Consider the following 25,828-nt stretch of genomic DNA (forward strand, 5'->3'; position numbering starts at 1 on the left):
TGGAGCTTGTTATTGAAAAGCAAGATGCAGAAACCATACCTTCTTTTTAGCTTGTTCTTCACAATCTCAGCCTAAAGATGACAATATGCTTGAAGGTTTGCTTTGTTGGGGAAGCAGTGAAATGCTTGAAGATTGGAAGGAAATGCTTGGAGACTGGAAGGAACACCAAAAACAAAGATGGAGTAGCGATGAAATGCGATGAAAGGTGAAGGCGGTGAATTTGCATGGACTCAACGTTCTTCGCAAAGTGTTAATAACACACGTGTGATGTATTCTCGCTTACCGGAATTTTTTATTTACTTGAAAAAGGGTTATTTAACACACGTGTGACGTATTTTTGGAAAAAGAGAATGCGCACGTCTTCTGAGGAGTTTATTATGCTGTGTTAAGTCAGACACGTGTACACGTATTTTTCTATTATTACACAAACTTTTTCATTGGAACTATCACCACATGCTTAACGGTCGATATAAAAGCATTTCAAACCCATTTCTCCGACATTGTCTTCTTCTCTACCAAAATTTCGTCTCGACTTCCCTTCAAGGTCCTTGCATCCTGTGTGGAGAGCAGTTCAACAATCTTTGATAGGTAACAAATTTTTTTATTACAAGCATTTTAACAAAATAAATTTGATTAATATAGAAATAATGTTTTATAACACTTGAACAATTAAAGATGTTATGTGCTTTCTATCTTTCAAAAGCAGCACAACTTTTCCAAAAATGATTATATCATCAATTTGTGTGTTTCCATAGAATTTATTTATTGTTCATGTTTCTTTTCTTCATTTGCAATTTTTGACCAGTGAAACACGAGAAAATGTCTCTGTTGATGATATTTTGCTTAGTATCGCATTTCACCGGCCACATATTAGAATAATTTTTGTCTTCAAGCTAGTGTCCGATGAAACGCGATTCTTTCACAAGCATTTTTCTTACACACTTGAATTTTCGCGTTTCACCGGTCAACTAAAAAAATTCTCATGTTTTGATTTTTTTGTCTTGGAAAATCAATGTTGGGGCCTCTTTCCATGATATCATCTTGTTTTATTGGATATTGGTTCTATTGTGCTTTTTCTTTTTCAGGTATAAATATTTTTCTGGTCAAGATGACAAAGAGGAAGCTATCTCTGGAAGGAATGGATGAGGAGGAGATAGTTGAGACATCTGATGATAGGCTCTTTGATTTTTTACACACCACTGGAAATTCTTCCAAGTTTTGCTATATCAGGGAAATTTTCAATGTTCCTTTTGATTTGAAGGAGTTATTGGAGGATCTTGATGATAAACTTAAGGAGTACATATGTTTTTATGATAGGCATGTGCAAGGTTTGGAAGTCAATGGATTTGTTCATTATAGTGATGTCATGGGAGCCACCAATACATCCAGGTCAACTTTGCTCGGCAGGTTCAACCTCATTGATGAGGAATTCAGAAAGAAAGAAACATGTTGCCCTTTCCACAGGTATCAACACCAATGCCTTCTGATCCACAAGGACGTTGGATTTATTGTGTATCTTCAGTACATGGAAAATTCTTCTCCAGATATAGACCAACAAAGAAAGCTAGAGGATATTGCAAGTATGGATAAGGAGGTTGAAGAGAAGGAGGAGATGTTCCAAGAAGATGTTGAGAATCAACTTGTCCAAGGTTTTGATGTAGGTTTATTCAAGAGTGACAATATCACAATGGTGGAAGAAAAGGAGATTGAGCCAAGTGCACAGGTTGATGAAGAAGGTCCTCTTGCCTATGTTCCAACATTTCCCACTTATCTTATCAACAAGAAGAGATATGTGTTGCTAAATGATATTCAACATCTTTTTGATCTTAGAGAAGATTATTGCTTAGCAATCCTTGCAGGTTGGGGCAAAAATGACATGAATTTTATAGGTTATGAACAAGAACCACTAGCAAGTCTTGATGTTGAGGGAGAGAATTTCCAAGATAGCTCTATAGCCTTACATACATGTATTAATCAGATCATAGAATACGAAAAGGGGGGGCTACCTACAGAAGAAGAGTTCTTGCAGGTCCAGAAGAAACTTCATATTGATGATGTAGGGTATGAAGAGAGATTGAAGTCTCCATCAGATGAGAAGCCCAAGAGTTCAATAAATCTTTATGATGATAGTCTTCTTGAAGAATATGAACACCCTAAGGTATGAAATATAATTCGAAGTTACCCATTGAGTTTATGTTAGACTTTATTATGCATTATAGATAAATATCTTATATCTTGTACTGTTGTGGTTTGTTCTATAGATTGAGATTGAAGATCTAGACAACTTTCTTGGAAGGGCCAAGGGCTCTAGGCCAATGAAGCCTAGAAAAAATCAAAGCCTTGGCCATTATATTGGAAACTTAAACAATCAAACAATTGTAATATATCATAGTAGATTGTCAAGCTCTCCAAGTCTACCAATGATGGCTTTGAGAGCTATCTCAAAGGTAATTGGATCTCAAGTTTTCAATAGAGGTTTGGACAAGATCATTTTGGTGGAGAAGGGAGAAGCCATAAGAGTTTTTGGCTTTATGTCTGGATACAGTGGATCTAGAGCTGGATATTTTGGAGTTCTTGGCTCCTATTTGCTCTCTTATGTAGGAGATAGTAAGAATTTGAAGCTTCTTCCAGGCTATCGGAAACAAGAGTTTTTGAAATACAGAGGTCTTATTGAGTGGGATGAAACAAAAGATTCCTCTAGAGGTCCTGTCGAGCTACCTGAAACCAAGGACTCCTCTGAAGGCCCTGTTGAGGTGCCTGAAACTAAGGACTCTTCTGCAACACAATCAGACTAGAAGATGCCAAAGATTAAGGGTTTCTTGAAACCCATCTTTTCCCAACTCTTTGTTTGGTTTGTAACCATTCTGTAAATCTTTGCTTTGCGCAAGAATTTAAATATCTATCTTTTCTTCTTTGGGTAACAATTTGTATAGTCCTTGCTAAAGATGATGTATTGCTTGATGTGGTTGTATCTTTAAGCTTGAATTTATGCCAAATTTGTCGATAGAACCATTGAAAGACCTCTAATAAACTGTTGGCTTTGTGTCTTCCACCTCCATGTCTTGTATGTCTGAAATATTTTGTTCTTGCTTGATAATGTGATTTTTCCATACCTTGGGTTGACCAGATAGATAGAGATCCATATTGTTTAATAAAGTATGGAGCATGGTTGTATAGAATATACTGCATAGTCAACAAATAAGGAAAGTTATTAAAAAACATTATATGAGTTCGACAATGAAGAAACAAACATATACAAACTTCTTACCATATAGTGAGTAAAATGTTGATCACCCCAAGCTTCTGTCATCGCCTTTTTGAAAAGGTTCAATTGGTTTTTAAAGTCTTTGAGATCATCATCATTCCATTCAGTCTTATCACAATAAAAAAACACTTTGTCTAGTGTTTCCCAAACTTTAGCTTTTCTATTTCGAGCTTGTCCATTATCAGTGTGATCCTTAACTGCATTATGTAGGGATTTCCACTGATTAAATTTAATAGTTGAGCCACGATTTCTCGAGTTTATCTTGCCAAGTCTCCCATGAAAGCCTAGAAACCTTCTAGCCTTCGCTCCACCAATAGATGGTTTTTTTGGGACACAATTACCATCCTTAGACTTTTGAAGATCTGGTTCAATAACAACATTGCCACCATGCAAACCAATTGCAGAGAGAACTTTTTCAACCTGTCAGAGAGAGAACTTGGGAGAGAAGAAGAGGAGAGAGAAAGACTGTAGAGGAGAGAGAAAGACTGCAGTAAGAGAGAGAAATAGAGTGACGAGGAGAGAGAAATACTAGAATTGGAGAGAGAAAGACAGGAAAGATGAAGAAGACATGGAAACTTGGAGCAAGAAAGGAGAGAAAGATTGTAAATGTATTGATATGTCAAAAAGATGTGTAAAATTACAACTTCTCTCCTTATATACCAGTGTCAATGTGACATGGCATATTAATAGCATTCTAAGTATTCCCAGCTTCTTACAATCCATCCCTTCCCAAAAGTTTTTGTCCTAAAAAACAAACCTAGAAAGAACTAAAGAAAAGATGGATAGAACAGAGTACTACTCTGTTTTACAGCTTTACAAATGGGAAATGAGTGAAGAATTATCATTACAAGGGCTGAATATGATGAGCGGAAAGAGAACTCCACTATATACATGATTTGAAGAACTTTAGAAGCCATTGGAGCCATAGAATCTTCAACAAATAGTTCCAGAAGAAAGTAGACAGCTTGCTGAAATAACAGTCCCTGCTGGACCAAATCTGCCATAACTTTTGATAGAAGTGTCCAAATGAGGTGTACCACATATCAAAACGAAGCTCTTGAAGAGTATTTTAAGCTCATGTAGATAGCTCAATTCTGAAAATGAAGAATGAAAAAAACTGTTCTAAAACAGCGTGCTGTCCTGAACCAGTCTGCACCAATACTAGCTCCATAAGCAATAGGCTTCAGCCACCAATGTATCCTTCAAATATGGATACTCATCCAATATTGAATCAGGTCTCCAAGAAGCCTCTTCAGAGGGTAAACCTCTCCATTTAATCAAATATTCCACAATAGAACGTGATCGAAGCTTCTTCTCACGCTGACCTATAACAGCCTCTGGGATGTACTGAACGATACCATCTTCATCAATAGGTGGCAGCTCATCAACTAAATCCACTGGATCACCATAATAGGGCTTGAGCTGACTAACATGGAAGACGTTATGAATCTTTGTAGAAGAGGGAAGCTCTAGTCTGTATGCCAAATCTCCAATCCGCTTAAGGATCCTGTAAGGGCCATAGAATCTGTGGGCAAGCTTATTACTGGATCCATCTTTCAATGTAGAATACTTGGATTTGGGCACCTTCAACAAAACCAGCTCTCCTTCCTGGAACTCTAAAGGTCTCCTCTTCTCATCAGCATACATCTTCATCTGATCTTGAGCCTTCCTTAGATTCGCCTTGCATTGCTGAAGAAGGGTCTGCATTCTATCCAACTCTTCCTTCCCATGAGGGTTGATCTTTTCGTTAAAAATGACTGTGGGTAGGGGCACCTTGTAACCATACAAAGCCTCAAAGGGTGAAACTCCTATGCTCGCATTCACTCAATCCTGTAGTTCCCTAATCCTTCAACAAATAGCTCTTCTCCTGCTTGTTGCCTTTGAATAACATTAGGTATTGATGTTTGATGAAAAACCCAATATAGTATATCAAAATTCTCAGTATCTATCTCAAATGCTCCTAGCCACCAGATGTTATATTCATATTGAACACTAAATGATGTTGAGTGATTGCAATGACTTGATGAAAGTGCTCTATTCATCAAGGTGATAGAGATTCTCTCCAATTTTTTACATTTCAGAATCTCACTTTCATCAAGTTTAATCACAAATCTAGCCACTCCCTGTGCCTCTGCTACTGACAAGTCATAAAATTTGATCATTAAGCATTGTAGGGTGGGCAAGTCAAGGAAAATATTGTTAAATTCATTGAATGTAACCTCCTTTTTCTTGCCCTTGAAGCTAGCCTTGATATGAAAAGGCTCACCTAGAATCTCCATCACTTTGTTATTAACTCTCTGTCTAATAGTCCTAACCACAAATGGTTTCGGAAGTATGCAATTGTGTACTTGTCCTTGCTTCATATTTGATTGTAAAAGTTGGAAAAGTTGCATATAAGCATCTCGACTGATACCAATACTATCCAGTGTCTTCTGTACTAACTCAGAATCCAAAGAATGATCCTTCACAAATGACTCCAAGCATTGTTTCTTTGCCTTTTTAAATTTCTTCTTCTCCAAAATATCCTTTGAAACCACTGAAGGAAGAAGATGATAATAAAACTGAGCTGCTTTTAAAGAATCTCTTTCACTTTCATTTGGTTGTAGAAGAGATCTAAGCAAAATTAACATAAAAAATCAATGCAAGTAGTTTAAATAAAGCCATATTTAAGATTTTTCAAGTGAAAAGAAATATACCTTGCTGCTTGGATTCTTTTACCACAGCCTCCTCCTCCTCGTTTGAGATTCTCAATATTTTTAAGAGCTCTTTGTCGATTTCGAAGGCCTAATAAAGTTTGCTTTTGTTGATAAGCTTTGATATGCTTTTCCAATGAATGAATTTTTTGTTGACAATCCTCTAGCTTCTGCAACAACTCTATATTGTGTTTCATCAAAAGATGATTCTCTAGTCCAAGGATATCCTTTTCTGCAACAAGATTAAGTGTATAACCTAAAAATCCATTGTAGCCATCACCAATAAACCTCATTAATGACGAGCTATTATAGAAAGGAGGAGTGCTATTTCTGATAGGATCTTTGGGATATTGCTTTCCATCTAACCAAAGATCAATATTCTTCTTTCCTTCAAACCTCAGTATATGTTTCATAGACTCTGTAACCGTGATAGATTTTGTTCTCTTTCTTATCGGTTCATACTCACTGTCCAACTCAATATGAAGATGATAGAGAGGTCTTTTATGAGAGCTACAGAGATCATTAGATGATTGATCCATAGCTGAGTTACAGAGATCATTGGGTGATTGATCCATAGCTAAGGATATGATTAGAAGCAAGAACGAAAACAAAGAAGAGACTAATAAGGAGGAGAAAAAAAGAAGAGAGAAACGATGGAGAAACGATGGAGGGAGGCAATCGAGTATCCACCAAAATTCAAATTGAATATTACTTCTCACTTTAATGAGGAGAGGTAAGATTTTCATTATGACAACCTTGCCAACTTTATGGCGACCTAGATTTCTAAGTTTGATGTGACCACGAGAATATCACGACAATGACTTATTAACGAATTTTGATATTTTAACTTACCAAAATATAAACCTTTTAAAAATTCTATAAAATGATTTTATTTCGTAAATTGTTTTCTCTCTGTAGGATCTCTTACAGGGCATTTTCGAGACCTCAAAACTCCCCTAATGAACATGTTTGTATTGACTTTCCCTCCTTAACATTTTTCAATGTGGAAGCTTGCAATCACATAACAAAGCTATAATCAAGTCTACATATAATAGATTCTATACAAGGAAGTTGTGGGCACAATATGGAGATTCGAACAATCATAGAATTTAAGAATAGGCATATGTAAGCTTGGAGCAATGCATAGATACCATCCTCCTTAAAATTTTGGACACAAATGCCTTGCTCATATGAATGTTCTAAAACTTCATCTCGATAATTTTGATGTTGGGGATCAACCTATAGTGATCATATGTGTTGGACTTACTATTGAGTTTTATGTGTTTAACCCAAATCATCATGATGATTTAAAAAATGATAATTGTGCTTCTTATGAAGATGGCAATGTCATTATTAAGAAGATTGAGATTGATGCTAGCTATCATGATCTTCATGTCTATGATGTAGATCATCCAAATATTGCTACTTGTGTAAGTTCTAATGCAGTTGAGACTTGTGACCATGTTAATGTGATATATCCTATTCAGTTGGACAACCATGCACAAAAATGATCAGGTATGGATGCACATGGTGGTCAAGTTAATGGATATGTTTCTCTTAGTTTTGAATTTGATGTTTTGAAACTAATTGCTAGTTGGAAGTAATAGACATGTTGGAAAAATAGATTTTTGAAACCAACCAATTTCTAAGTTAACATATTATACATTAGATTTTGGTGGTTTTACCCCACCATATTGGCTCTCATTTAGTTCTTGTTAGATTCACTCAAAATCAAAATTTCATCTTAGATGGATGTTTTGCTAATGGTAGCTTTGAGGGTTATGCTCAAGTAGAGGCTGTACAAGAGCATGTGGCAAATGGACTTGATGAGCTAACTAGTGTTCTTCATTTCTCTCTTCGTGTGGGGAGTAATGGTTCACTATTAGAACCCACTTATCCAATGAGCCAATAGGTTATGGCCATCACACAAGGGAGCACATTTTGTCCTCCTGCTTAGAAACTTGATCACTTCTCAAGTATTAACTCATGGTTTGAAGAAATGGATCATCAAGGTGGTAAAAAGGCTTCAATGTGTTATTAATAGTAAGTCCAAGCTTTGCTCACTTCAATTTTCTATAAATTTAATGAGTCCATGCATTGTTGGATTCAAACTATTGCAAGCACTATTGCACCGTTTAAAAAGAATATGAAACTTGCAATTCGAGCTCAAGGAACAATCTTAGTAGTCATTGAGTGCAAATGATTGATCTTATGTACCCTTGGGTGAGGTACTTCAAGGTAAAGCATAAATACCACAACATAAACTTACTTTAGATCAATTTTCTTGTATGGTTGACCTTTTGGCAAGACATAGGTGCCTTACTAAGGCATAGAAAGCTATTGTAGCCATGGAGTACTACTAAGCCACTAAATTTAGGGTTTCGAGTGACCCATTATTAAGTCTCCTTAAATGAGTCTGAGAAGCACATTAATGCTATTTTATTATTATTAAATGGTTTATTCTTGGCAAAATATCAAATCTCAAATCCCTTATAAATAGGAGTCTATGTGAATGCATCCATAATCTCTTTTTCTAGCTAGCCATCATTTAACCCTTTGATGCCCCATTACTTCCCTTGTCCCTTTCAAAGGACACTGCTAGTTCAGGGAGCCTTGTTGAGCTGATGTCACGTTGTCCACAACAACTACAATGCTTGGTCATCTAATTACCAACCATCATATTGGTATGTCCTCAATATACTAGCCATCATATTGGACATTGCCTGTTTGTGGAGCCTTGTTAAGTTGCTATCATGTTGTCCACAACAAATATAGTTCTCGATGACTTGATTACCAACCAAGATACTATTATTTTCTCAGTACACCAGCCATCCTAATCTTATGTTCTCAGTATATAGTTCTTGCCGTTTGGTGTGGGACACTCTTCAACAATGACCACGCCTATTTGATTATTGCCTAGCTAATTCTATTAGCAGTCATGTTTGTCATGCAGTATCATCTCATGCATCATATGAGTCTCAGACTAGGTCACAAATGGGGACATTAAGAGCTCATATATGTTTTTCATGTACTTTGATGTAGGAGGAATCTCTATTTAGAGCATGCATTTATCTTCTTAGTCAATTTAGATGTGTATTTCTTAGTTTTTCCAAGCATTTATCAGCCTATGCAACCCCTTCAAGTTATGATCAGCTTTGCAAATGGCCCTATCTCTCCTATTTGGCATTTATTGCCTACCACATTAGCATCTTGGCCAATTTTAATTTAGCCAATTACATTTATTATAGCAATCAACTAGTTTGTTTTTTGATAGGGCAAATCATTCCTCTTCCTCTTCTTCGAGTCCACACTTTGACTTCGGCATTCTTCTTAGTCTCTTGTAAGGCTACTAGCTACACACTTGATATCTTGTAAGGCTACTAGCTACACACTTGATCTCCTCTCCATCATCATCTCCCTCTATTGTCACCATTTTCTAGCATGGTCTAGTGCCCTCACTATTACTTTGGTCTTAGTGCACAGACTGATTAACCCATTATTGTATTCAACATTCTTTCCAAACTCAATTTAGATTTCTCTTTCATTCCTATTGTCTTTTCTCTTCTCCTTTTCCCTTTGTGTTCATGTTCCTCTTTCATTGCACACTGTCACATGGTATCTTTGCCTAAGTGAGAACACAAGGGTTTCCTTTATAGAAGACCATCGTGCTACTAAAAACATAAATATTTAGCTTGCTATTTACTATCAAAAATTCTTTCTACATTTTATAGGTGCTTTTGACAACTAATTATTTCATGCTCTTATATAGTCAAACACAGTAGGTTTAGGGTGTTTGCAAGTCTAAAAACATGGAATATCACCATCTCCAAGGCTTTGATGCCTCAAATGAGGAGTCTATTGATACTCCCTTTGAAAAATAGCATGATTGTTGCAAATATTAGAGGTTAGAGCCTTATTTTGATGACAACCCTCTCTTAATAACAAGCTAGTTAGCTCATAACGTATGAGTTTGGGCACAATGTTCAGTGGATTTGGAATTCTAGTGATATTTAGGTATTTTTTATTGACCATTTTGATGGTGATTTATGCATTTAACGCTAGCAAGCTAGCATTAAATGCTAGCCAACCTAATGAAGTTATTGTACTATTCTATTTGGATGACATGGTGCATTCACGTGGTGATTTAGAGTAGCTCAATTCATGCTTTATTACTGCTTCTTCTCTCTATTTAAAGCAAATTACAATAGCTCCAAGCGTAGCATGGTAGTGGGTTGTCAAGAGTTGATCATGCTGAATAACAACATTGTAGCTAACAAATGTAAGTAATGCAATAAGTGAATACAATTTGCCAACAAGATATCATGTGTATTTAGATAGTAGCAACTTGAATTTAAGTAGCATGGGGATATGGTATGGCAAGGACTAGGAAGAGCCAAAATGACAAGAATTTCTCAAGGTGAATCTTAGTAGTTGAGTGCTTCATATGTTAGATATTTATTCATCCCCTAGACATGCATTAGCAAGAAATTTTTGTATAGTTAGTACTCTCAAGCACAATTATGCATTTCCTATTTATTAAGTCAGACAACTCGATGTAGTTTACAATTCATTTCCATATTTACTTGGCAGTCAAGCATGCTTGGTAGGCTATGGAGGTTGCCACGTGAAAGCCACAATTTATATGTAGTATTTTAGTCATTATTTTATTCAATGATTACTATTTTGGTAGTAGTCCACCAATTTACTAATTGACATGATTATTTTATTGAAATTTTTTATACCTACCTATTTATAGGTAACCTACCCTGGTCATTCTTCACTTGTCATTTTAGCATTGATCTACTACATATTTTTGCATTCTACTATCTCTTTTCTCTCTCCCTCTTCTCTAGTGTTCATTTTCTTTCAATTTAGTCGCTCGCTTCCACATTCACTCAACTCTAACATCATATTCACTTTATGCTTGATCAAGCATAATGATATGTCATTCTACCTAGCTTTGGAGCAAGCCATTTCTATTACTTGTCATTATCTAAGCATTCCAAGCATTAAGCACTTCAATTGTATTACTAATTAGCTTTAGGTATATGCAAGGTATATTCAAGATAGATTTATGCATTTTTCAGCTTGACATGTTGTGGTTAACTTAGTGATCTCTTGCTTCAATCATTATAGAAATTAATAGGATATTATACTTAGGAGTGATGAGTTAAGCCTATGATTTGCTATAAATAGAGTGGCCTAATAGGGCATATCAAGTTAAAAATCTCCACAAAATTCTAGTCATTAAGTAATGAACAATAGGCCAGTGTGATTCTAGGGACAAGAAAGTAGTTTGGCTTTGTTGAAGTAGTACTTTTAGCAACTCAATCTTCTACTACAATCATGAAATCTTTATAGCATCTCACAGGGTTGTTTTGAAGCATTACCTATGCTTGTTTGAAGAAGATTTTAGCAATACTTTACTTGGTGGCCATGCTTTTACCTTGAGGGAAGTAGACTGAAAAAATAGGGTAGATTTGCATCCTACTTATCATCATTCTAAGCAGCATGTATAGCTCTCTAATCTTTGTTTAGGGATCCTTGTTCAGGGATCAAGGATCATCATAGTAACATTCTTGGAAAATATTTGAGGATATCTCTTCATTCTTTCTTGACACTCATCCTTATAAAAACCTAATGAAGAAACATGACGTCAACTTGATTTTTTAACATGGATTGAGCAAAAAGGATAGTTATCATTGATAGGCCATTGGGTTGCTACATTATGCATTGATCAACTCTTAATCAAGTTTTAAGTATATCTTTCATTTTTTAATGCATCCTTTCTTCTTTATAATCTCTAAGAGAGCAAGGATATAGCTATACAACTTGTTGTTATATGCCATTATAATAGGGTAGGCTTGGTATTTTCCACTTTGGGGCAATAAGATATATTTAAAAATTGGACCAAGATTATAGGTTGACATATTCTAATGTTAGCTACGATCCCTAATATGGCCAATTTAGATCAACCATGAAGGATTTATTACAATTCTGTGGTCAGATGTGATTGTAAACAGCACTATGGATAGCTTGATAAGGCAACCTATTTCATATTAGTTGAGAGAGTTACTTGTTTCAAGACCTAGTGTGTTGAGAAACATAGATCCTTGAGCAAGGTTTAGCTATGGAGGGTGAAAGTCAATGACAAGAGACATAATGACTGAGACTAGACACATTGACTATTGCTCAAGTGAATTAGGTTTCCAAGATAGATTAGCTTGGACTCATAAACACAATATTGAGTAGAGAGAGACAAGACTAAAAGTATAAAGTACAATATCAATCTCATTCAAATGATTGTCAAGCACACTCTTTTATAGCTGCAAGATGATACCACTTTCCTCCAATGTGCCTATGGGATAAATGCAACTTTTCCTAGATTGAGCTGCATGTTCCTTACCTAGATGTTCCATACAAAGCGGCACATATGGATGTGATTGCATATTTCTCAACACCCCTCCTCAATCACAATCATGAAAAGCACTAAATATACAGAGGTTGTTATGAGTAGAACCTTGCTAAGTGTGGGCATACCACAAACATGGCAAAATATCCAAGGGCTATTACAAGGCCTCACTAAGTGTGTAGAGGGTGTCGTGCATAGGTTACATGAGGAGTCTAAGGCTTATGATAAGAACATTAATGCAAGTGAATACAATGCTCTAAAAAAAGTTGGTCTAAATAGTGGGAGTAGAAGGACCAATGAGATATGTCCTTTTGCTCTTAAGTGTCTTCTTTTTCATGGTCTTCTTCTTCTTTGTTCCATATAACTAAGGTGAGTTGCAAGGGATATATTAGCCTTCATATCCAACTTGAAAAACTCAATCAACAAACCATATTTTGAATATTTAGATTGAGCACCAAATAGTGTGTCCAACTATTCCCAAGTGGCATGAGATGTATCACATGTGTCTACATGGTAGATATAACTGCTTGATGATTTCTTGGGCTTTATCATCATTCTTTTGCCATACTACTGCAAGAGCAGTATCTCTAGGTCTCTTCTCCTATCCACTAGTTATTGGCCATAGACCTTTCTTCATGAGGATTAGTTTTATCCTTGTTTTCCATGTGTGGAAGCTTGTTTCTTTGAAGTGGCATGATAGTGAATCTTTTTCTATACTAGATGGTAGGAGCAACAATAAATCTTTGGAATCTGATAAGCACAAAAGTTGGACTCAACTATGTCAAGAGACACACAAGTGGAAGTAGTGTTAAAAGAAATAATGCTTTGATGATTGATGTTGAATCCTCCCCTCCTTGCTAATTTGATGTGAAAATCTTGTTGGAACTTTAGTGGCACAGTAGATCAAAGTGATAGTGGGTTGATTGAACTACAAGGAGTGAGAAAATAGAAATGAAAAATGAGCTTTGAGTTGAGTGACTATAGTTGCCACAGTTAGGATTTTTGTAGGGGACTCATTTTTTATTGATGGCAGCTCATGGAAGCAATCATTTAATGAACCCTCTTGTGTGGAAAGTTAGCTTAGGTAGTAGCATTTAATTGCCCTATGCTCACAAGATTAATCGCACTATGTGTAGATGGAGATGGCTATATGAATAGGAGTGGTGCTATTTTTGATAGTGAGCTGATAAATTTACAATGCTAGACTGTTAAGTCGTCAATGACATGAAGTGATATAATAGAAAGTTGTAGCCTAAGTCAAGGAACAACTCCTTAGGAAAAACTACTTAAGATCTTGCTTAGATGGAGAGATCAAAGTAGGGTGCTAGTTGGCTATGGCAATTAAGAGAGGTAGAGTGAAGAGGGAGTGTGTAACAAGCGGGATACACACCGACTAGGGTTTAGATACCTAGTCACACTGACTGGGATATATAAGGTGTAAGAGTCCTAGATTAGAGCAACTAGTTATTATCAAGAACATACTCTTCACCTTCATCTCCAGCTTCCATGGCTTCCTCCCTTCTTCTCTCCTCTTTTTTGTCTTTTTCTCTCCTCTTCTAGTCTTCTTTCTTCTTCTTCTTGCTCTCTTTCTCTCTCTTCAGCTCTTCTCGTCTCTCCTCTCAGTTTCATTCATTACAAGTGGTATCAGAGCTTCAAGCTTTGGTCCTTTTCTCCTTTCCCCTTTCTTCCTTTTCAAATCCCAAAAACCCTAGCTACTCAGCTTACATGTACATGTACAACAAGAAAGGGCTGCAGTTAAATTCATCGTTTTGGAGCAAGCAGGAGCTATGGCTAGAGACTTAGACATATCTAGACGTAAAACAGTTAAAATAGCAGGTATCACTTCTTTTCATGAAAATTTTAAGGGTTCCAGGCCAAGTTTGGAGTCTCAAGGGTTAGAGGAGGACAAAAACTCAGCTACTTTTTATTTCATCCCCTTTCTCTCTCCTCATAGGCAAGCTACCATAGCCATACAACAGAGAGAAGAACTCTTCTTTTCCCTCGAAGAAGCCATGGGAGTGCCCATCTGAAGTCCTAGGAGCCTTCCCCACTTGCCCTTGACCAAGGACAATACCCTTGTGGAGGGTTCCACCTAGGAAGAAAGCCCAGGGAACAACCCGCAAATTGTGGTGCATTTTGCACTGCTATTTCCTGCTCTATCTACCCTCCCCCAACTCAAGTCTCATCCCTCCTAACCTTCTCCATGGCATTATCAGCTCCCCCCTACTCCTCTTGACCAAGTTGGACCTTCTTATCCATCATTTGAACCCCCCTCCTCCAACAATGCTCAGTTTGTTGCTATACCCTACCATGAAAATCCATTGAAGCTCCACCCTAGCCCTCAATTCAGCCCACAACATCAAGAAGCTCAGTCTTCATGCAAACCTTCAATCCCTTTTTCTTTCCCCTACCCGGATTGAAGTCATGGAGCTCAGCATGTAGAGATTTTTGTGGGAATCCATGAAAGCTTCACTTAAAGCTTTCCTTCTTTGAAGCTCAAGCTCAAGAACAAGCATGGGAGCCATCATCATCATTCAGAGCATTCGAATGCTGAAGGCTTTTTCCATGGGAATGCACCAACCAATCGGGCTCGATTGACGAAGCAAATGGGCATCATGATGAGCTATGATTCAGCGGTCTCCTTGTCGAGGTATGTCAATTTGATCTTAATCTCTCAAATTTAGCCACTTGCTAAGCTTAATCCCTTGTTGGAGAGATTAAAGATTGCATAGGCTCAATAACTCAATCCCCTTTGCATGCATGCATCATTTCTAATCCTGAAAATTCATTATATTGGCTGACATTAACTCCCATTTTTTCTTATGCCTTGGAATAAACCTCAAAGTGAATAATAGCCATTGTAAATTGGGTAAGTAATAGCTAGTGAGTCACTAGACTGCCAAGGTAACCCCTACCCCAACCCTTGTCCATTCCTTGCATTTCATGAAAAGGTCCAATGCCTCCTTTCAAATGCATCTCATATTGATTGCTTAATAAAAATGTATGCCATGTATACTCCGGTTGAGGAAAAAGGCCGATGCTAGGCAAGGTGGCAAGACAAAAGAGAAGTGACCCTTCCTTACCCCTTAAGACTATGAAGGGGTGCACAACCCGCCCGGGGGGGAGTTTGCTCACCTCCTAGTGATCCGGAGCCCTGCTCGATACTTATATGCAAGTGTAGGTACTTCCCCATGATCTCAACTTTCCTTGATGTAATGATCCCCCTGGACACCTCCTCAATGCTAATGACACCCATATATGACACTTGAAGTGCATGCAATAAGAAGAGATGTATTGATGGCAGAGAAGATGGGTATGCAATGAGCCCTTGTTGAATTCCCCTGTCAACCATGTAGCCAACATCCCACTGAGGCCCTCCCCCACCCCTGGTCAAAATTCCCCCGCTCTCCCTTGAAGCCCCCATGCACCCTTTATGAATCAGCCCCATCATAGACAATATGGTACCAATGGCTAGCTTGGCAATCATGAGCATCCTGGCTATAATGGACAATATGAGATGAATGCACCACATGGGATGTATGGATAGCAAGGCATGTATGGCCACCATGGGATGTATAGGAAACAAGGGTTTCATGGGCAACATGGCCCTAATGAATTGCATGACAAGATCATCCTCACAAAGTACAATGGTTAATCCCCCTCACCATTTGACTTAGAGGAATGGACGCCCAAGTTGGAGTCCTACTTCGATATCTACCCTCGCATTGATGATCTAGAAAATCATTTTTGCTTCTCTCCACTTGGAAGGATTTTCCCACACATGGTGATGTTATATCAATCAAGAGAATTAGCAGCTCATTGATTAGGAAGATTTTAAAATTCATATGGTCCAAGTTTTTGTGTCTCCTATGGAAAAAGAGTGGTTGGCAAGACGATGGTACACTCTTGACCAACATAACCTCACTATACATGAATACACAAATGAATTCATGAACTTGACTATGTATATGCAGAGCATTAGTGGTTATGCCAAATTGCAAAAGTATATCTAGGGGTTGGAACCAAGCCTATCAGTACATATCATGGCCCAAAAACCTACCATAATATTTGATGCAATTGAACTAGCTGAGATATATGCAAGAAAGTACTGTAAGAATGAACATTTTTAGCAAGGTTCTAGACAGCTCCACATCTCTTCATGATCAACCCCCATATAGAGGTGGTTTTCAAGGCACTACTATGCCTAATAACATCCCCAAATTATCCACTTACCAGGCCTTCCATGCTAAAAGAAAAATGGGCACTTTGGGAACAACATTTGACTCTAATGCTGAGAATAAGTATGCTAAAAATAAGTAGTCCACTACATCACCTTCCCATGGATCCAGTAGCCAACACTTCATTTCTTCGGATGTTATGAAGGAATAAAAGGAAAAGGGGCTGTGCTTTAAATGTGGAGATAAATACAGTGCTGATCATGCTTCCAAATGCTCATACAAGACAGCTAAGGTCAAGGTTCATAGCATGTATGTCATGGAAGATTGACACAATGATGAGGATGCCCTACCCACTGACCAGACTGAGCCTACGCATGATGTTGATCATGAGCAGTTCTATGACCCGAAGGATGGATTTCCCTTTGACCCGAGTGGTGATCCATCATGGATACTTGATCTCGCATCCCATCCACCTACCACTTCCCTTTGCTCTATCTCCTTGGATTCTTGGAAGAGTTCCCGAAGCCCCAATATCCTTCACATTCAAGGAAGTATCCATGGAAAGCATGCTTCATCCTTGTGGATTATGGTAGCACTCACAGTTTTGCCAATAAATCAGCCATTGATCGGTTGAAATGTACCCCTATGGCATTACGCCACCCCTTGAAGGTCCAAGTTGCAAATGGAGAAGAAGAAATTAGCACACATGTATGTCCCATAATTCCCTTATACTTGGCAAAAACTATGTGGCACTGGTTGATCTAATTGCCTAGATATGGGCCGCATTGATGTTGTCTTAGGCTATGATTGGCTGAAACAATTGGGGAAAATTGCTATGGACTTCCATGGATTTTATGATACATGGACAGCCTATCTATCTAGAGGGAGTTCAAGATCATACTGATTTTTAGCTCATTACAGCAAAGCAACTCAAAAGGGAGTTTAAGAAATGCTCACAAATCTTTGTTTTGCAATTGAATAAGGACAATTTTGGTCATCCCTCTGTAGTATCTAATGATTCAGCCTTGCAAGTCTTACTTGAGGAATACAATGACATATTTCAGATGCCTACAACCCTTCCTCCTAAGAGACAAGCAAACCACCCACTTGACTTAGAGCCCCATTCCAAGCCATTCCAAGCTAATAAACAAGCCCCCTTACAAACTCTCCAAGTGTGAGCATGAAGAGGTTGCAAAGCAAGTCAAGGAGTTGTTAGAGATAGGCTTCATTGAACCGAGTTCTTCCCCCTATGCATCCCCTACCCTACATGTACATTGACTACAGAGACTTGAACAAAATCATAGTGAAGAACCACTATCCCATCCCACGGATTGACAACTAGTTGGATGAGTTGAAAGGGGTATGCTTTTTCACTAAGATTGACTTGCACTCTGGCTACCATCAGATTTGTATGAGGAAGGGAGATGAGGTCAAAACAGCCTTCAGGACTGATTGTGAAATTCATCATTTTCTAGTGGTGCCTTTTGGGTTGACTAACACCCCCGCCACATTTCAAAGCCTTATGAACAAAATCCTACAACCCTTTTTGTTCAAGTTTGTGCTTATTTTCTTTGATGACATCCTCATTTACAACAAGTCATCCAAGGAGTACTTGACACATGTCACAAGGGTGTCTGACATATTAAGAGAGTATCGACTCTTTGCTTAGGAGAGCAAATGCACGTTCATGCAGACATCTGTGGAGTACTTGGGACACATTCTGAGCAAAAATGGCATACAAGCTCTGACCCGAAGAAGGTGCAATGTATTAGAGACTGGCCCACTCCTTCCACCACCACTTCTTTGCATGTATTTCTTGGTCTCTCTTCATTCTATAGACGCTTCATTAAGCACTATGCCACCATTGCAGAACCTTTGATTGATCGCTTAAAACAGTTGATCATAGCTTCAAACAGTCAAAGGACATGCTTACTTCAGCCCCAATTCTTGTCTACCCTGACTTCTCTAAGTTGTTTACCATTCATTGTGATGCTAGTGGCAGGGGTATTGATGCAGTATTATTGCAAGAGCATAGTGTGATTGCATTTGAGAGCCACAAACTTGATGAGAAGGAGATGCAAATGAATGTATATGACCAGGAGATGTTGGCCATCCTCCATGCCATCAAGAAATGGCACCACTATTTGTATGGCAGCCGCTTCCAAGTAAAAAGTGACTCTACTGAGTCCTCCAGTATTGCTTGACTCAGTCCACTTTGACTCCTAAGAAAATGAGACGGGTGGCAACCTTACAAAACTATGACTTTGACATTTTGCACACTCGGGGCAAGGATAATGTTGTGACTGATTCACTCTCTCTAATGTGGGCATGCTGAGTATCCTCTATCTCTAAATTGCACAATGATTAGGTTGAAGAGCTTCAAGAGGCTTACTTGTTAAATGATCACTTCACCCACATATTCCAAAAATTATAGCATGGGGTCATGGCTGAAAACTCCCAATATCAGCTCAAGTATGGCCTTATTTGGTCCCATGGCAAGATTGTTGTCCCCACACTTCTCCTTTCATGCAAAAGATCATGGAAGAGATGCATTCTTGCCCCACTGCTGGTCACTTGGGTGTTTTCAAAACATATGACAGGATTGCCAAGAGCTTTCATTGGAAAGGCTTATGGAGGGATGTCAAGGACTTTGTGACCAAATGTGTTCCATGCCAACAGGACAAGGATAGTACACTCACGCCCGCTAGCCTCTTGTAGCCTCCTCTCCCTATCCCTAAAGGGAAATGGACTCACATCACAATGGACTTTATCACTGGCCTTCCCATGACCAAGAAAGGGTGGAATAGTATCTATGTGGTAGTTGATCACCTCATCAAAGCTATCCACTTTATCCCACCACTAAGACCCAATACATTGCCTCTCAGGTGGCCACTCAATTTATGGAAAATGTCTTCAAGTTGCATTACCCACCCAATTTTCATTGTAAAAGGGCTTAGAGTAGTACTCTACAACCCTCCCTTAGCCCACCCATCACTCCCCTCTACTTCTCCTTGTTTTTTAGGGCAAAAACCTTCAGGGTGGGGATGGATTGTAACAAGTAGAATACACACCGACTAGGGTTTAGACACCCAACCACACTGACCAGGGTATATAAGGTGTAAGAGTCCCTGATTAGGGCAACCAATTATTATCAAGAACATACTCTTCACCTTCATCCCTAGCTTCCATGGCTTCCTCCCTTCATCTCTCCTCTTTTATGTCTTTCTCTCTCCTCTTCTAGTCTTCTTTATTCTTCTTCTTCTTGCTCTCTTTCTCTCTCTTCAACTCTTCTCCTCTCTCCTCTTAGTTTCATTCATTACAAAGTGAGAGATAAAGCCATCTTGTGTAGTTGAGCTGATGAGCTAAGCTAAACCAAGCTCACCATGGCTTTGATACCATGTTGAGAAACATGGATCCTTGAGCAAGGTTTAGTTATGGAGGGTGAAAGTCAGTGATGATAAGAGACATGATGATTGAGACTAGACACACTAACTATTATTCAAGTGAATTAGGTTCCAAGATAGATTATCCTAGACTCATAAGTATAATCTTTAGCAGAGAGAGATAAGACTAAAAGTACAAAGTACAATACCATTCTCATTCAAATGATTTTCAAGTACACTCTTTTATAGTTGCAGGATGATACTACTTTCCTCCAGCGTGTCTATGGAATAAGGCAACTTTTCCTAGATTGAGCTACATGTTCCTTGCCTAGCTGTTCCATACAAAGAGGCACATATGGGTGTGATTGCATATTTCTCAACAAAGTGGTTATCACATTGTCATACATATCATGCTACCCAAAGAATTGTGGTCATATGTACATCCAAATGAAAACTACTCAAGGAATCAATGATCATAATGTAGGTGCTACTTCCCATGAAATGATTGATGACCATTGTAATATTGACCATGGAATGGTTGACCACATAAAAATAATGACCAACATTATGTCCATATTCATGATTCTACCCATCATGAGAAGAATGTTGCACATAATAATGTTGTTCATCAGGTTGATATCCATGCCATGCATGTGCTTCATCATCTTCATAAATGAATCTCTGGGGATTATTTGACCAATTCATTGACTTTGGATCATTAGTAGAAATAGAGTTTGGAAAGCTTCCATCCCAATTCATAAACGTCTCTATCAATTTTACTCTTTCTTAATCAAACTTAGAATCCTTGTCCATAATAGTGTAGTAGAATTGGACTGCCAGATCAAAGAATAGCAAATATATTAGCATTCTTGTGGGTAGCATGATGCATATGCTCATGATGTATATGATGAATATGGATAGCCTTCTTATTTGGATTGACATATCAATTATAGAAGACATCCACGTGCATTTGGGCAGAATCATTATGAGAGGCCACGTCTATATTTTTCATCATTGAACAATTTGAGCCTCTCAAAGTTGATATCTAACTATAGAATCAATTGATATCTAATTTGTCTACTTCCTATAGAATCAGTATGAATGCAAGTTTGGTGACTATGTGGGAGGAATTTTAGCCAAGGCTACTCAAAGTTGTTATCTAACTAGTGAATACAAAATCTTATATCTAAAAAGGGGGTACACAAGAAAACTTTTTCATATATCAGATAAGTGTAAAAAGGTGGTCAAATCACATTTGCATGAGTGGTAGATAGAGATTTTCTAGGATTCTTTGACATGTATCCCTTACAAAGAGTGAACTCCCTAGCAAAATAATGAAGTACCTAGTGCTAGTGGATGGCAAGCTTGAGACATTAAAGCATTTTCCTTTGTATATATAAACCGGAATAGAAGTGCTCTTCAATAGAAAATGTAAGTCAATGTTACGTTGTATCTAATGAATATATTATCTATGGATATTTGTTCGCCAAAAAGTTGAACTTTGGTAATTTTGTATTGTGTGATTTACCTTGCAGGTTTTTTCCACTAACATAGTTGAACTATTTTTCATTTTATGCTTTCAGTATCTTTCAAAAATTTATATATTTAGGAGTGTTATTGGAAGTCTTTACCCAACCAATTACAAGAATTATTTTACTTAAATTAAAAACCACCTCACTTTCTAAATTCCAAGCTAGAAATTTAGCCACATATTCTATAGCATAAAATTATAGATTGGTCCGTAAAGGGATCCCTATTGGCATACAATTGAGAAATCTGGTTGTAATCAGTTTCCACGTTGTACTATATGTAATTTGTGCGTGCTATTATGGCACAAATGAGTGCCCAAAATAGCTCTTTTGATTAATCTATAGAGTTCTTGTAATTATGTCCTATTATATCTAGAACAATCAAAAAACTAGGCCTGATTGTCAGTGATATGGCTTTTTCCTCCCAAACTCATTTACTTGGAGATTGCTTAGATTTGAATGAGATATGGCTAGAGTAAGTTATACAGATGTAGATGTTAGATATGCTCAATTCCCCTCCCTCATAAGTTGCTACCCATGATCCACGGTGCTCTAAGTTATAAGGCTTTGATTATGAGGAGAACCTATGTGTGAGCACATACATTGAGTGGAACCTAACTTGTATGTCAAATGAGGTCTATGTGACCAAATGGCAAAAGAGTAACCTTTGTGGACTTCTTTAGGTTAGATAGAGTAGTTATGCTGGTAGCAACTTGAGGCACAATGCATTGAGTTGTAGGGGTGTGGGAGTTATCAAGCATTAGGAGAAATATGGGCTCGCTTTTTTTGCCCCTTAAGGGGTTTCTCTCACCTCCCTCTCTCTAAAAAGAAATTCCAAAATAATGTTATAATAAGATATCTTCTACAATCAAGCAAATCTTGTATTTGTATTTTTAATAGAATTCACATATTATTTTATTCGCAAACTGTAGGATAAGGTCATTTTTTCTTAAAATCCTTACAACTTCAAAAATATAATTCTATTTTCTTCAAAAACGAAGCCAATCATTAACAGACGACTCTTTAATACCCTCATGACTTTTCAACATTAAAATATATTAATATCATTCTCATTCCCACTTCTTAAAAGGACGGAAGTTTAAAAACGGTATAAGTTGACGTACACATCATATTTTAAGATTATTTTTTACCCAAAGACACATTTTTGACTCGAGATTTTCCTTGTAAATTTTTATCTCTTTTGGATAAGTACATATTTGGACATTTTTTCCTTCCCTCTAAAAGCTCTAGTTTTATCCCAAATTTTGTGTACTCTTCTCTTTCCCTCCAAAATATGGTTTTTTTCATATGAAAACTTATGCAGTGGCTTTGAGGAGTGGTTTTGATACCATTTGTTGAAATCAAATAATCTCCATCTACAACACTCTCTACACTACTACAAGCAATGTCCCTCTTCAACACCATATTATAAGAGATCTCTCTCTTCAACAATCTATACTACAAGCAATTAAGTGATTATGGAGGTATCTTTATTTTTTAATCTCTGTGATGTTATTATTATTCACAATTGTTGTTTAATCCTAAGCAACAATTCATGTAGAGAGAGAGAGAGAGTGTGTGTGTGTGTGTGTGTGTATTTGACTTTGTGAGATGAACTAAGAAAATAAGTGATAGAGTGATAGAGAGTACATTTGGGTAGAAGATCAGATGATATTATTGTTCTTCACTATATCCAATCTTTTGTATAAATGTGTTTAATAATCTTTGACCAATTCTTGTTGAGAGAGAGAGAGAGAGAGAGAGAGTGTGTGTGTGTGTGTATTTTGGATAGAATAGAAGATAAGATTAGAGCCTAAAAAGAAGTTGATTTCAAGATAAGATAAGAGGCTAACTAGGGGTTGATTAGGATATATCATGACTAAAATCAAGTGAAAGAGTCAAGATCCAATTGGGTAAAAAAGAATGCAAATATAGTGAATCAAAGGGGTATAATTATGTGATTTGAATGTTAATCCAAGTTAAAATTATCATACGTTTTTCTTTGCATAATGGAGGTGCATGAGGCACTAAGAGAAAGAGAGATATTCAGGAGGATGAATATGCACCACTATTCAAAAGAAATGTGGAAAGGAATGATGCAATAAGATATAAGATGCAACAAGAAAGAGATACATGGAAAAAAAATGTGGATCTTTGGGTTGATAGGTGCATTTATCCACTTGATCCACTAACTCAAAGGCCATAAGAAATACATGGAAAAAAAACAATTGAATATAAGTTTTAAGTAGGTCTTCAAAAATAAGTGAGTAGTGCCTCTGCCAAAACCATTTCACGTGAAGAAGGCTCAAAAATAACTAAATGAGAATTATTTAGAACTGATTAGTGAGCCTATACATCTAGAATACACACACATACTAAAGTATGTTTCCCATTGGATATATGTAGGGTGCAAGTGGCTATGGTCAAGTTCTACAATATGTCTTTGAAAGAATGTAGAGACTTGTCCTCAAACTTGACTAGAGTGATATTATCAAGGGGCAAAAACTTGAATGTGTGAGAATAACACTTATGAATCGAGCATTGGATCCCAAATCAATGAAAGCCATCCTTTATACTTTAGTGTGCAATAGGAGAATGAAATATGGTGGCTTGCAGCATTTGAAGTACCAGAGGATCATGAAGTACTCAAAAAAAAATTTAACCTCACTAATATAACCAATGTTATTCAATAGCAAAATAATGGAGCAACGTTACATGTTGAAGGATTTGGGGACTATCAAGTTGAATGGCATCTTGTAGGTGATTTAAAAACAATTAAGTGTATGTTTGGTTTATCGAAAGCAGCAAATGCAAAATTTTCATACATGTATTGTATGCAAACTAGGAAGAAAGGGAAAGACAGAAAGAAAGAATGGCTTGCCAAGATAGAACAACAAGGTGCTCCAACTCATGATTAGAAAGTCATGAGAAATGGAGTGCCAGTCCCAATGGATCCAAACTAGCACCCTATTTTAGAAACACCATTGACAAGGGTTCACTTTTACACATTGCATTGTTTTGTTAGAATAATTGAGAAGTTAGTATATGAATATGTATGCTTTGCATACAAGATTTAGCCTGTGTTGGAAGCTGATGCTACATGCAGGAAGGTAGAACAAGTCCTCTCTGAAGTTGGATTGCAAGGGGGGCAAGTAGAAATAAAAAAGGATGCGAAAAAATCAAGCAAGAGTGGAAACATCCCTTGCAAACCATGCTTTCGCAGACCCAAGGCTAGGAAGTTTGTATCTCCACCTCGAGATGAGGAAGGCAATATACTTGTGAAACAACCAAAGAAGTATGAAGCATGGAAAAAGTTGCACCTTGTTGATCCAAATCAGAGCAATGATGGGGGAAGAACAAGGATTACAAAGGCAGTAGTGTGGATTTCCCTAAATATTTTAACAGCTCTTTACAAAAGTTGAGGTTTAGGGATGGTGATGCCAATACATTTAAAGAGGTAGGTGCTTAATTTCACAACTCTATGGTGGAGGCATGGACTTCAAACAACATAACACACTGCATGGTCAGCATTGTCACCATTACAAAAATATATCATCATTGCAAATTAGTTTGTGTTTCTAATCTCTCTTTCTTATGCAGCATATACTTGAGGTACATGGTCCACACTTTAAAGATCAAGGGAGTTTAACAGTATGGTCAAGTCAAGGAATGGAACAATCTCACTGGGAAGCTCATTGTGCTTTTCAAAAGGTGACTGATCATGGAGGTGGCATCAATGATTCCAATTCTATGAGGCAATTATTCCAATGGTGGTATAGGAGCTTAGAGATATGATACGAGGGGAAAAAAAAGAAGTCCAAAACTTCTCAAGTTAAATCTATAAGTATGGAAATATATAAAGTGAGGAAATAAAGATATGAAAATGGCACAGCTAGATAACACCATGCAGAATGGTTGGCAACCCAAGAGAGATATGGCAAGAAATGGAGATCTAGATAAAAAGTACAATCTTGATGCATTTGGAGTCAAAGAGAGAGTACAAGTACTAAGGATATGACTCATCAATACTTCTATCTTAAACATGAGATGTCTTTAACACTCCTATCTTAAGCTTTAGATAGTTTATCTATTTGAATTTGGCCAAAATAGCATTTTGTAATTTTTTTTTAAATTTCAAAGATTCAAAATATATTTTTCAAAGTCTTGATACCGATTTCTCTATCTTTTAGGTCTATTAATCTTAAACCACACATATTGGGAGAAGGGACAATGTAACAATGCCTATCTTAGAGAGTGAAGTTTACGGTTATCTCTACCTGAGTCCTTTATTTGACTATAGGTACAAGATATTGTTAAAACTTTCAAAAAATTGAATTTAAATTATGAAAAGTCCATTTTGAAATCCTA

Source organism: Lygodium microphyllum, chromosome 28 (assembly GCF_053477565.2).
Source record: "Lygodium microphyllum isolate KBCC chromosome 28, Lygodium_microphyllum_v1.1.10, whole genome shotgun sequence".
In the NCBI taxonomy this organism is placed as follows: Eukaryota; Viridiplantae; Streptophyta; class Polypodiopsida; order Schizaeales; family Lygodiaceae; genus Lygodium; species Lygodium microphyllum.